Genomic DNA, 14,773 nt, shown 5'->3' on the forward strand with positions numbered 1-14,773 from the left:
GGGGATTCTTTTGGTCAGAGATGTCTCCAGCATTACTCTCAATGCTTGTAAAATTTGTGGATGGTGAAAATCTGGGCCATTTCCCAGTTGATAAATGATCAAAGGATGTGAATAGGCAAGGGAAGAAATCCAAGCTAATGATAGTCATATGAAAAAAAACGCTCCAGATAACTAATTAGAGAAATGCAAATTAGAACAACTCCGAGATTCCACCTCATCCATCAGATTGGCAAAGTTGACAAAAAGGGAAAATGACAAATATTAGAGGAGTTCAAGGAAAACAGATGCATTGATTCACAGTTGGGGGGACTGTGACATTGGAACAGCCATATTGGAAAGCAATTTAGAAGTATACCCCTAAAGATATTTTACTTTAATTCAAATAGTGTTTCAAATGCACAGAGCTCCAAGTATTATTGCTATATGATGATTCATTTCAGAGTTTTCTGATACATATATTTGATGATGGTAAAGCATAATAACATGAGTTTAAAATATGTGCATGTATACATTTAAATGATATCTGTACATCATTTCTAAATGAGCAGAATGAGCCAACTTATGAAGAGTTCCCTACAAAGCACAACTGGAATTTTTTATTTAAATAAGGATAAAATGACTTTTTTTCTATAAAAGAATTAAAAATAAGCACTTTAATCTATATTTACTCAGTATATAGGCTCATCCCATGATACACACTCTCTCTCTCCCTCCCTCTCTCCTCTCTCTCATACATACATACATATATAAATATACATATCTATATACCTATACACACATATACATACATATTAGAAGGAACAAGGAGGTATATACATGGTATATGGGTATGAATTTATATGTACATATTTTAAATTATATTGTTACGCTTTATTATTGACAAGTATATGTGTGTCAGAAAATTCTGAAATGAATCATCATGTACCAATAATGCCTAAAGGTCTGTACATTTTAAACTATAAACACACACACACACACACACACACACACACACACACACACACCCCTCCCTACTCCTTCTAATTGAGTCCATCAATTTCCTCATGAGATTTGCTTAGCTGGTTCTGATTTTCATTTGGATAATACTAAATCATTAGCCAGATCACTGCATTACATACATTCTGGAGCCTTCCTTAGCCAGATGCTGACACACTATTTGATATTTTTTTTCAATTTGCCCCCTTTGGCTGCTCTGGTGAATTGAAAGGCAGAGTATTATCAAAAGGCATAGTAATAGCGATGACAGACAGTACAGTTCTTATGGTACAGAATTACTAAATCCAGTTGAAATACCTCTTCTAGGCCTCAAGCACCCACCCTCATCTTTTGTAGTTTCTAGCACTATAATGGCTTTCACTAGTCTGTTTTAAATGGCTTTATGTCATTGTCATTTATTTCCACACGGGTGAAGAACACAATGGCAGAGGACGTGTGAGAAAGCTTCATTAGGTGCTCCCCTCTCACAACAACGGTGCTTGCCTGCTTGTCTCCAGAGCCAAATCTCCTGGACCCATTCAAAAAGATGCAATCAAACCTGCAATGAAATGTCAATCTACAAACTGGGTAAAGGATCCCTCCCTCATAAAAAATTTGGAGGCTGGAGCCACAGAGGTGATAGAATAAATCTTACCCTGATGCAGTTTACCAACTAACTTTTTGTAAAAATGCCCAAGTACCTGCTTTAGTGTCCTCTCCACTTCTTCTGGAGCCAAAGGGTTATTGCTGAACCATAGGAACAGATATCATTGGTTGGAATGGAATGGATGGGATTTTTGTGGGTAAACTTTTTGTGGAGAGGAGACTACGTGAAGTGGGGACCAAATGTTAGAGCATTTATGCCTTCATTCCCAAGCTCTCCCTCCACAGATAACATAAGCAGGCGGTGAGGTCCTCTGGTCATCGTTGCACTTGATTCTATTCTTCACCATGTCATTGAGGAAATGGTGAGAAAGTCATCCCAGACTGATCAAAGACAGTAGTCTCACCCTATGAACCTCTTGTCCAGTATCTGCCACCACAACTACAGGCACTAACTTTACTCCCTCCATTTTATTGGGGAGATACAAGCTCTCTGAGGAAGGTACAACCATCTCTCACTGCTCTTTTTGATTGTTTTGTCCAAGAGACTAAGAGTATTCTTGGGGACCATACCTTTCTTAAGATGAAAAGAGGCACAGGTCAAAATAAAACCACTTACTTCATCTAGTTTCTGACAGGTGCTAATTTTGACCTGCCTATAAGGTCCAAATCAGGGATCATATTGATCATCATATTCCCAACAGAATTTGTGGTGTGGAGCTCTACAAGGTTCCTAAGGCAGAGGTTTGTATTCTCTCCAACATCACAGGAGTCCTTTGATCTAGAACCTGGAATTGGGTGAGGAGTGCTCTCTTTTTTTGGCCATTGATCAACAAGGGTGAGCATTTTGCTCCTGTCAAAACATAATCCTGCTCATGTGGCACCCTAGCCACTATGGTTAGATCACCCACACATGCAGGGCATTGGTTTTCCTGTGGTACAACTCACATTCTAGCCCCATCCTTATCAGGGCTTGGCTTATCAGGGCCAGGGTTAGACTAAAGAACTATAGGACTAAGAGGTTAGTTCTGTGTTTCCTCAGCAGAAATATCAATGCTCAATGAAAAGCTGCACTTAGAGTATACAGGAGTCTTGTTGCCCCAGGAGAATCTTTGTATTACATTAGTGGCCTCACCATGCAAGCTGGCACATCTCAGTGCCAACCACATAGTATTATGTGACCTGAGCCGAATGAATTAGTCAGATCCAGCCACGCCACCCTACATGTTCTCTTTTTGTGTTTGGCATCATCTAAGACAGACTGCAGCAAGAAATTATGCTAACTGCAGTCATCAATGGGCATAAAGTCCTTCTGGCACCTCATGATATGTCCAGGACAAGAGCTCCAATCACCAAGTATTTTTGACAATACTGAAACATAGATCTTAGGTTTTACCTGAGAATGTGGGTCTTCAGCTGGAGGGCAGATTCTTATCACCTTTCTTGTAGATTACAATAGTGTTAGGGAGCAACCACTCTTTTGGAATATGGTTATATGTGAGATTTTTTTAAAAATAGGCTCTAAAAAATGTCTCTTTGGATCAAACTTTTCCCATACCCAATATTTAATGTCATTTGGTGCGGGACGTATGTTGTTGCAAAGCCTCAGGTACTCCTATATTTCAGTAGCAGCAAATGGGATCCCAGAAGGAAGTTTCTACACCAGCTAGAGTCTGGTAACTTGGTACCTGTTCAAGATATTTTATTTTGGCATATTGTTTGACTCAACTATGCCACTATTAGGTTTATACTCCCAAAAAGATCAGAGAAAGGTGAAAGGTCCTATATGTACATATTTATTTATGGAAGGAGGCAGAAAGGAAAAAAAAATAAACGGTTGATACCTTAAAAAAAAAGAATAGATAGGCGGTATATGTACAATAATTACTAAAAAACAAGGGTGTGGGGGTGTCCAGGGAGGACTAGCACCTCTAGTATGAGGACCGCTTATCCACCTACACCTCTAAGACAGAATTGTTCCTGTTGAGTAGAGAGAGCCTTCCTCTTGTTCCTCACTCCTCCCTGCCCTCCCCTCACCCCCAATGACCATATTCCTTAAGAGAACGGACTAGTTGGAGACAACACATACTGCCTGGAATAGAGAAACATGCTGAGAGCAAACAGAAGGTCTTCTGGGAAAGGGCAACTAAGATGGACTTGACCAGGTTATGACCTTGTGAACTCTGAAAGGTCAATAGACTTGGAGGTCCCACTGGTGTAAGTAGAAGTATCTACCAGACCCTGCAATATCATCCAACGGGCAACAACAGCTGACTGCAGAATCTACTCAGAAAACGTGAGTAAACACTGAAGACAAACTAGACACTTGGAAGAAAGACAGCTTCAGGATTATACAAGAGCATTGACCCTTGGAGCCAAGCATAAAGTACATCAAAGGGGATCTTATGAATACTCCACAAAGGTAAAAGATGACTTCCAGTAACTAGGAGCTATTAGGTACTCCTTTGCCACATGGGTCCCCTATACATGTGCCTCAGTTCCATTTTACTGTAACTTTGAATTCACTCCCCTGGGAACCTTCTGTGTCCAAGGGGAGATTGTCTCCTGTGCTGGCAGGAATGGTTTCTATACCAACTTTCACTGTATCTGCTTAATAGATACCCTTTCTAAAAGCTAATTCACATGAACTTGATAATTGATTATGAGGACCACACCAGTGGGGGCTCAGGAGCTACAGAAACTCCAACACCTCAGGGTTACCCCTTGAATCTGAGGGGTGTAATGGTCAGCCATCCTCTGGGGACCCAACCTTTGAGCACCCAGATGCGGAAGGGTGCCACACTTATATACGGTACAACTCGTCTTACCCATTAGAATATAAGCTTCTGGGAAATGGGCTATTTTACTTTTATCATTGTATTCTATGCATTTAGCATAATGCCTGACATAGTAGGTAATTAATAAATGCTTCTTGATTGATTGATTACAGGTGAAACAGTCATTCCAGCTAGGGTTGGACTGGCTTCCCAAGTCACCAAGGAATTTCTCAACCTAGAAAGAGACAAAGCTATCACAAGATTAGAACTAGAGGGTGGAGTTTTTTGTTTTTACTTTTTTAAAAGCTCTTTGGAGAGAGATAATGGAAGAATTGGAGAAAGTGAGTGGAAAGGGAGTGCTGAGAGTGAGTAGTGGTAGCAGGAGCACATGATGGACCATTTCCAAGAGACTGATATTTAAACTGTGCTAGAATGAATTTTACAACAGAATCTGGATGCAAAAGGGGTCCTGTTAGACTCTAACAATGGGCCAAATCTAACAGGACCTAATTTTATTGGCACAGATATAAAGTCTTGTGCTTAGGGTAAAAATAATCAGCGGCATAAATATAGGATGGGCAAGATCTTGCTAAGGAGCAATGCACATGGGAAAGAAATACCCTGATTTTAGTGGAATAATAATAGCAATAAGGAGTGCTAATGTTTGTATAGTGCTTACTATGTGCCAGGCACCATGTAACCATTGTACAATTATTATCTCATTAGATCCTCACAACAATCCTGGGAGGTAGGTGCTATTATTATCCTCACTTTACAGATGAAGAAACTGAGGCAAATATGAGGTTAAGTGACTTGCCCAAGATCACACAGCTGAGGTTGGATTTGAACTCAGGCCTTCCTGACTCCAGGCCTGGCACTCTATCTACTGTGCTACCAAGCTGATAAACTGGACCATGTCCAATTAACAGAGACCCAGGTGGGGAGGGTCTTGAAACCTTGCCCTATCAGGATCATTTGAAGGAACTGGGGCTAGAGAAGGTTGGTTAAGTAGAGGGAGGTAACAGGAATGACTTCTGCATTTCGATATCTGAAGGGCTAACACAGATTTGCTCTGCTTAGATCCAAAGGGCAGAACTAGAACCAATGGTTGGGAGTCACAGGGAGCCAGGTCTTGACTCAACGTGAGGCAGACCTGCCTAACAACAAGGACTACAATTAGCTGCCCCCTCCAAGGCAGTAAGTTCCCTGTCTGTCAATGGAGCTGTTTAGCCTGAAGCTGAATGACTATGTGTAGATCTCTCAAAAGGGATTTATACTTCAGGTAAGGGTTTGCGTAGATAAGCCTCTGGAGTCCCTTCTAACACAAAGGACCTAGGATTCTACGATTCAGGGCCCGGCACAGGGCTCCCTCCAGGCGGATCACAGGGAAGAGATATTTGTTGATCGATCACACACTGTAACCTGTGGGAGTATAGCCCTAATGGGAACAAGGCAGCTGCACAAGTCCAGCGTGAGTGCCTTAGAATTGCTCTGGTCCTTCCCTAGGTCCAGGCTGCAGTCTTAACCCTGGACAGCCACTTTATAAGTGCATGTTGTTATTCATGAGAATAAGAGAGTATCACATAATGAAAACAGTTCTAGGCTTGAAGTCAGGAAGTCATGGGTCAAAGTCCCACCTCAGGCACTTACTAACCTATCACCTCAGGAGAGTTGCTTAACCTCTATGTGCCTCAATCATTTCCCTAGGACTTTCAATGAAGTCATAGGGGGGTTGTGATCTGCATGGGTAGAGGGAGTTCTTCCATTGGGAAGTCCCTTGGCAGATTTCACCTTGATCTTGAAGGAAGGGAACAAGAAATTGAAGACGGTTTATTGCAGCCTGTACCATCCATGTAAAAGCATTGGAGTCCTACTACAGGGGTATCTGCTGGCTCAGTGCATGACATTATTTCAAAGATGAGAGAGCAGAGTGAGAGGGTGATGACAATGTTTAGCATCAGCTAATGACTTGTTGGTAAGAGTGATACTTTTTTTTCTATTGCTATGAGAGGTCATTGTTGAAGATCAAGATTAGAAATGAATTATTTTAAATGACTATCAGATTTCCCATAGCTATCTTTGACTGTGATAGAAAATTACAGATAGATTATTTCTACTTTCTTTCTAAGCCATTCTTTCTAAAACATTGTCCTCTGCTTGATTGGTACATATATCCTGGAATAGTGGCTAGAGTGCTAAAGTCTAGAACTCAGGCTTGAAGGCAGGAAGACCTGGGTTTAAATCCCACCTCAGAGACTTATCCCTTTTGATTTGTTTTATTTATTTATTTGTTCATTTGTTTGTTTGTTTATTTGTTTTTTAATTTGAGTTCCAAATTCCCTCCCTCCTGCTCCTTTCCCACACATCGAGAAGGCAAGCATTGTGATACCAACTATACCTGTGAAATCGTGCAAAACATATTTCCATATTAGTCGTATTGCAAAAAAAAGGTCAAGAAAAATAAAAATGAGAAAAACTATGCTTCAATTTGCACTCAACTTCATCAGTTCTCTTTCTGGAAGTGAATAACATTTTGCATCATAAGTCCTTCAGAGTTGTGTTGGATCACTGCAGTGATCAGAGTATTAAAATCTTCCACAGATGATCATTATTATAATATTTCTGTTACTATGCGCAATGGTCACCTGATTCTGCTCACTTCATTTTGCATCAGTTCATATAAGTCTTGCCATGTTTTTTCTGAAACCATCCTGCTTGTCATTTCTTTTGGTCTTTTTTTGGTCAACAAGCATTTTTTTTTCTCTTTGAATTTTATTTTTTCAATTACACATTAAAAAACATTTTTAATATTTGTTTTTTTTTTAATTTTCGATTCCAAACTCTCTCTTTTCCTCTCCTCCCTGCTCTTTGAGAAAGCAAACAATTTGATATAGATCATACATGTGCAGTCATGCAAAACATATTTCCACATTAGCCATGTTGTGAAAGAAAACACAGACAGACCCAAAAAAAAAAAAACAACCCAAGAAAAACAAATTGAAAAAATTATGCTTCAATCTGGATTCGTTTCATCAGTTCTCTCTCTGGAGGTAGATAGTATTTTTCATCATGAATCCTTTGTCGTTGTCTTGGATTATTGTAGTGATCAGAGTAATGAAGTCTTTCACAGATGATCATTGTTACAATATTGCTGTTACTGTGTACAATGTTTGCCTGGTTCTGCTCACTTCACTTTGCATCAGTTCATATAAGTCTTCCCAGGTTTTTCTGAAGCCATCCTGCTTGTCATTTCTTATAGTACAATAGTATTCCATCACAGTCACATATCACAACTTGTTCAGTCATTTCTCAATTGATGGGCATCCCCTCAATTTCCAATTTTTTGCCATCACTAAAAGAGCAGCTATATATATTTTTGTACATATAGATCCTTTTCCTTTTCCTTTTCCTTTGATCTCTTTGGGGTACAGACCTAGTGGTGGTATTGGTGGTCACAAATTGCCCATGGTTTTATGGTCCTTTAGGGATAGTTCCAAATTGTTCTTCAGATGGTCAAATCCATTCACAACTCCACCAACAATGCATTAGTATCCCAATTTTTCGATATCCTCTCTAGCATTTGTCATTTTCCTTTTCTAACATGTTAGACAATCTAATATGTGTGAAGTGGTACCTCAGAGTTGTTGTAATTTGCATTTCTCTAATCAACAATGATTTAGAGCACTTTTTCATATAACTATAGATAGCTTTCATTTCTTCTTCTGAAAACTGACTATTCCTATCTCTTTACCATTTATCAGTTGGGGAATGACCTGGTTCCCTATATATTTGAGAAAATGAGGCCTTTATCAGAGAAATTTGCTGTAAAAAAATTTCCCCAGTTTCCTGCTTTCCTTTAATCTTGGCTGCATTGGTTTTATTTGTGTAAAACCCTTTTGATTTCATGTAATCAAAATTATCCGTTTTACTTCACATGATCCTATGTCTTGCTTAGTCATAAATTCTCCCTTATCCATAAATCTAACAGGTAAAATTTTCCATGCTCCCTTAACTTGCTTATGATATCACCCTTTATGTCTAAATCACAAGTTGGACAAGACACTTAACCTCTCTGAGCCTCAGTACAAATGAGGATGTTGGACTTGATGACTTCTAAGATCCTTCCTGCTTTAAATCTATGATCCCATGAAACGAAAGTAGAAAGGTTCAAATGCTTTCTGCCATTTCCTTTGAAGTTTCCCCCAATATATTACATTCTTTCTAATGAGATTCTCTTGTAACCAATAATGTGAATGGGAGATGCTTAAAAGAGTAGACTACACTTTAAATAGATATTAATTAGTTAATTAAATTAATTAACAGATATTAATTAATATTAATACATAAGACTTCTGGTTATCCAATTTTTTTATCACTTAGATGTATTTCCTCAGCTTTCTGAGACAAAACAAAACAACCCCCCCAAAAAACAAACCCCAGTTAATTCTTCACCCAATATATCTTGCTAAGGTATTTCTCACCCAGACTAATGAAATGCTTAACCATGTGAAATCTTAAATACTAAGTGTGATGATCATAAAAATGCTGAGGATGGATGGAGGAATGGCAAGGTTTGACAAGGAGTCTGGCCTCATTGGAGTGCAGGATATGTGAAGGGGAAGAGTCTGGAAAAGTCCAGTGCATTTGAAAAGGTTGTGGAAGCCTCGAATACCAAGCTAAAAACTTTGGTTTCATTTGTTTGACAATGGAGAACAACTGAAGAATTTTGAACTGAGGCACTTGATAATGACTGACTGAGGATCTCTCTCCCTGTAATGTGAAACAACTCTAGCACAGAGTTAGGATAACACATGTCTTGGAGCCTACACAAAATGGGCTAGAGTAGACACTAAAAGTAACTCAAAGTCCTTGTTGTCCCATGCTCTGGTAGCATGGACTTTCAGGATAGCTTAATAGTGAATCTCCCAGGAGGCCTGTAATTCTAGAGTTTGAGCTTAGAATTCAGGGCAAGAAAATCAGCTTTCACTTTTAGTATACCAGGGCTGGCCTTTGTTTGTCCAGTGGTGATTTTCTTTGTATGAAAGCTGTAGAGGTATTTAAAGGACATTAGGATAGCTCCATGACTTACTTATTCCTCCAGAGAATTCTGAGAAATCTGTCAAAGAATTATTTGTTTAGTCAGGGCAATGAAAGAGAAAGAACATAAACCTGACTTTTGCAGCTCAAATATCTCTTTCTTCACGTCCAAAGTCACAGCCAATCAAAGACAGTTAGAAAGTTAAGTTTATAAAGGAACTTAGAGGAAGAAAGGAAGGAAGGAAAGAAGGAAGGAAGGAAGGAGGGAAGGAAAGAAAGAAAGAAAGAAAGAAAGAAAGAAAGAAAGAAAGGAAGAAAGAAAGGAAGGAAGGAAGGAAAGAAGGAAGGAAGGAAAGAAGGAAGGAAGGAAGGAAAGAAGGAAGGAAAGAAAGAAAGAAAGAAGGAAGGAAGGAAGGAAGGAAGGAAGGAAGGAAAGAACGAAAGAAAGAAAGAAAGAAAGAAAGAAAGAAAGAAAGAAAGAGAAAGGATGAAGGAAAAAGAAAGGATGAAAGAAAGAAAGAAAAGAGCATTTGACCATCCAAATTTCTGGTTGGAAGTCAAGGATATTTTATTAGGTATACATTCTATCATTTCAGATCAACACAGAACCTTTGAAATCATCTAATGCAGCCCCTTCATTTTATAGACAGAGAAACTGAGGCTCAGAAAAGATTAACTTGCTCAAGAACACAAGGGGAACTCGTGGCTATTCAGGTCTCACTCCTAGTCCAGTATACTTTTTTTTTTAATTTAAATTTTTAAAAAATTCATTTTAAAATTCTGAGTTCCACATTCTCTCCCCCAGCCCCTCCCCCAACCATTGAGAAGGCAAACAATATTATATCCATTATACCTGTTAAGTCATGCAAAACAAATTTCCATATAGCCATGCTGTTAAAAAAAAAGCAGGAAAAAGTGGAAAAAATATGCTTCAATCTCCCACATACTCTCTAAAATATGATATGATCCACTGTTGATCAAGTGCCTTCCTTGAGTCATTAGGCCAGAGGCCTAACTAGGATTTCTTGTGTTTGGGGTAAATTTAGTCTTGAGTCTACACCTCCCTCTGGGGGTTGAAGAAGGCAGGTCTTGGGAAAGGACCCTGTGGATGACAGTCTAGGGGTGGTTGCACCACAATATGGTGTGGGTCAGTAAAGGATAATGAAGCAAGATTGAGCAAAAGCAATTGCTATGGGAGGAAATACCCATAATCCTAGGGTGTCGGCACCTTGGGACAAAGTACTGGTCACCCTGCGATAAGGCCAGTGCTTATGTAGGTAAGTGATAGAATTTAAAGTGTGGAGCGTTAAAGCAGAAAGTCCAAGATCAAGCCTTTAAAATGCGAGTGAATGAGCAGGAATAAAAAATGCTAATGATAAGTAGAGAAATGTAACAAATGTAACTACATAAGTGCAAACTCTCATCAAAAATGAATCACTTGTAAAGTAGTGCTGGAAGCTCTGAACCAGGGGCAGAAAAATTGAATTGTAGTCCCAGCTCTGCCATCCAGTGGCAGGGCGACCTTCAGCCAGTCGCTTCATTTGTTTGGGTCTCAATTTCTTCTTTTGCAAACTATATGGGGGGTGGGGGGTGGGCAATGCCCCTGTTGCCTCCCCGCTGTGGTTGTATGACTCCTCTCAGAACCTCCATTTAATGAAGGGGCCCACTCCAGTCATGTCTCATTCCTCTCCATGCTCTCTGTTCTTGGCCCACTTGTCTATTATCCCAGATGGTTTCAGTCCTGCCTCACTAAGACTCTCCCTAAAACCTGTACGTACTCAATTTCTCCTGTTTGTTCCCCATTGGAGTCAACACTCTCTAGCTTTTGACAGTTAGCCAAGCTATATAAATCACTATTATTATTATTATTGCTAGATTGAAGGCACTTTGAGAATAGTAAAAAGATGGTAGAATTTAGAGTTTAAAAACTTAGGTTCGAATCCAATCCTCACCACTTATTAGTTATGTGACCTTGAGAGAGCCTCTTAGCTTATTCATACCTCAGTTTCCTCATTTGTAAAATGAAAGGATCTCTAGGGTCTGTTCTAGCTCTCACATTTTTTAATAAGTATACCCTGCAATGCCTTCATCCTTGTAGACCCTAAATGGATATGGGTTGAGCTGTTGAACTGTATTTATAATCTCAGCCCTCACTTCAAAATAGCCCACTAACTCAGCTTAATGATCCATTTACAAATCTAGTCCTTTGTTTTTCCATCTGTAAAATAGAGATAATGACCCTTGCTGCCAAGTAGCCAAGAGCTCTTGGATAAAAAGCTTGGCACAAATACAGATTAGGATCATTTATTATGCAATGATCTGCCCAGACTGGTTTGAAGCCCTATTTTCTGATTTCTAATTTTAGTTTTTCATACTTCCAGATCTTTAATCCTCTTTACCTTCAAATGTAGAGAGCTCTACATCCAGACTTTATTTCAAGTGTCTCCATGATCTCATGATAGCGCCCAATAGTAAGAAAATATAGTATTGAGAAAAAAAGCCTCGAATTACCCTGACATAATGCTCATAGCATAAATTAATAATTCAATTCAACAAACATTTATTAAGCACCTACTATGTACAAAGAGACTGTCCTCAAACTGTAGCTATAAAGGGGCAAAAGGGACATCATCCTTACCTTCAAGTAGTTTGTACTCTAATAAGGGGTAATGTAGTATGCATAGCAATTGAATTTGGTTCAAAGAAGAAGCTGATAAACACAAAGGAGGGCAAGAAAAGATGCTCTGAAAAATTGGAACAATTCAAAAGTCCTTGGTTCAAAATGTATTGAGGCCACTGTTCTCTGGGGGGAAAGAGCATCATGAAAGTGAAGACTATTATATCTAAATTTGGCCTTGAATTGAATTCAACAGAGATGGGAGAGAAAGTGGGGTTAATCTGTTCCAAGCATAGGAGATGACATGGATGAGAATCACATGTGGGTAGAAAAATATCCAGTTTGGTTTTAATATTAGACTATATGAAATGAGGTAATAGATGGTCAAATCTACATTATAGGAGGACTTAAATGCCCAGGATCCAAAATTTAGACTCTATTTGGTAGACAATGGAAAATTGCTGAAGGTTTTTCAATCAGAATCACAGAATCAAATTCACATGATTTTAGAATTGGAAGAGACCTTTCTAAGCCTAATCTGAGAAAAAAAAAAGTCTTATTTAATATATCCAATAAATAGTCATGCAGTATCTGCCCAAAGATTCCCAGCAATGGGGAACTATATTGCTTCTTGAGACATTCTATTCCACTTCTGGATCACTCTAATTGTTAGCAAGTTTTTCCTTACATCAAGGCAAAATTTGCCTCTTTTCAACATCTACTCCATGAGTCCAAGTTTTGTAATTTGGGGCCAAATAAAATAAGATTAATGCCTCATCCATATGAATATTTTCTAATATATGAAGACAATTATGGTCTCCTTGGATCTTCTCCAGGACAAACATTCTCAGAATTTTTAATATATATTTTTAATATACTTATGCATAGATATGAAGAAGAGAGAAACTAGAAGCCAGTGAGAAGGCTATTATAAGAGCTTAGCCTCTCTAAAAACTGAGTGAAAGAAGCACTATATGACAAGTACTGTGCTAAAGTGGTAGAGTTACAAATATAGATGCAAAGATAGTTCCTGTCCTCAACAAGCATATTTTCTTTATGAAAATTAAGTTTTTTTCAATGAACAAAAATATACATTTTTTTTCCTCTCTAAAGGAGCTTGCATTCTAATAGGTAGAGACAACACATAAAGGAGAGGTAGTCAAGGAAGAGTACCTTGGTCCAGAAAGTTACCAGGATATTAAGCGGAGACATAGGGGAAGAGATTGAGCCCCAGAAGCAATGGCAGAGATGTCTCTATTTGTTCATGGTCCCAGAGCTGGAGGAGGTAGAATGAAGGCACTAACCCAGCAGCAAAGTGGTTATGGAGAAGATGGAATGGGGATAAGGAGTGAAATGAAGCATGGGTGAAAGACTGAGCAAGAATGGTTGGAATCAGAGTGTGGACAAAAGGCCAAATGAAATAAATATTGAGGAGGTAGAAGCAATAATATTGATTCCAAATCAACTTACAGCCCAAGAAGAAGGACTAAGGAACAAAAAACAAGCATTTATTAAGTGCCTACTATGTGCCCATGCACTGTGCTAAGGGCTTTACAAATATCTCATTTGATTCTTATAACAACCCTGGGAGGTTTGTACTATGATTATTCCCATTTTGTGTTTTAAGAAACTAAGGCAAATGGAAGTAAAGTGACTTCTGTCACACTGTCTGAAGTCAGATTTAAATTCCTCGTTGTTGTTCAGTTGTTTCAATAGTGTCCAATTCACTGTGACCCCTCTTGGTGTTTTCTTGGCAAAGATACTAGTGGCTTGTCATTTACTTCCCCAGCTCATTTTACAGATGAAGAAACTGAGGCAAACAGGGCAAAGTGAGTTGCCCGGGGTCACCCAGCTGGTAAGTGTCTGCAGCCAGATTTAAACTCAGGAAGATGAGTCTTCCTATCTCCAGGCCTGGCACTCTACCCACTGAGTCACCTAGCTGCCTCATATTTGAACTCAGGTCTTCCTGATGCCAGGCTCAGTTCTGTCTGCTATGCCATATCTTTCTTAAGAGAAATAGCAGTCTTAAATCCATCATCTGGGCCTCGCTTTCCTCATCTTTAAAAATGAGAGGGTTGTTCTAGTTGGCTTCTAAGATACCTTCTATGACCATATGATCTTTCCATTACATAGAATATCTGTTTCTTTCACAGTTAGCACTGCATGTCACATAGGAAAACACACAGTCCAGGACCCAATGTTTTTACCCTGTAGAAGCCAAGACGTAATAAGGAAAGGATGCTTGGCTAAACACATAGGAAGTAAGAGAAGGGAGACATTTTGTCTAGTTTTATTATTTTATTTTTATTCTCCTATTGTCTTCACTATGATTATAGTTAACTCAAAAAAGTGGAAGCAGAGGGAGAGAGGGGAAAGAAAAAATAAGAGGAGAGGGAGAAAAGGGAAGCTGTTAAGTCAGTTTTGAGGGTGTTGCCTGAACACTAGGCCACAAGAACACACTGTTGTTTTCAGCCTCAGTGTTATTTATTACATTGACTTGGCCTCAGCAAAGGCGACAGGACATAGTGCAGAACTTTGGACTTCTGACAGTTCATGATGTGACCAAATGCTGAAGGAAGGTTACAATCTGGAAAGGAAAAAAAGAAATAGCCCCGCAAAGTCAGTCGAAAAATATGCTTTGTTTCCCAAAGCGTGGGAACAATGGTACAAGTTTACAATTCAGGTCCCAAAGCCAACAGAAAAGGTCTTTTTATCCTTTGGTCATATATGTGAGGACTGCTTCCTTCTAACTTTAACATTCAGG

The sequence above is a fragment of the Trichosurus vulpecula genome, chromosome 9, assembly GCF_011100635.1.
Source record: "Trichosurus vulpecula isolate mTriVul1 chromosome 9, mTriVul1.pri, whole genome shotgun sequence".
NCBI classification, from domain to species: Eukaryota; Metazoa; Chordata; class Mammalia; order Diprotodontia; family Phalangeridae; genus Trichosurus; species Trichosurus vulpecula.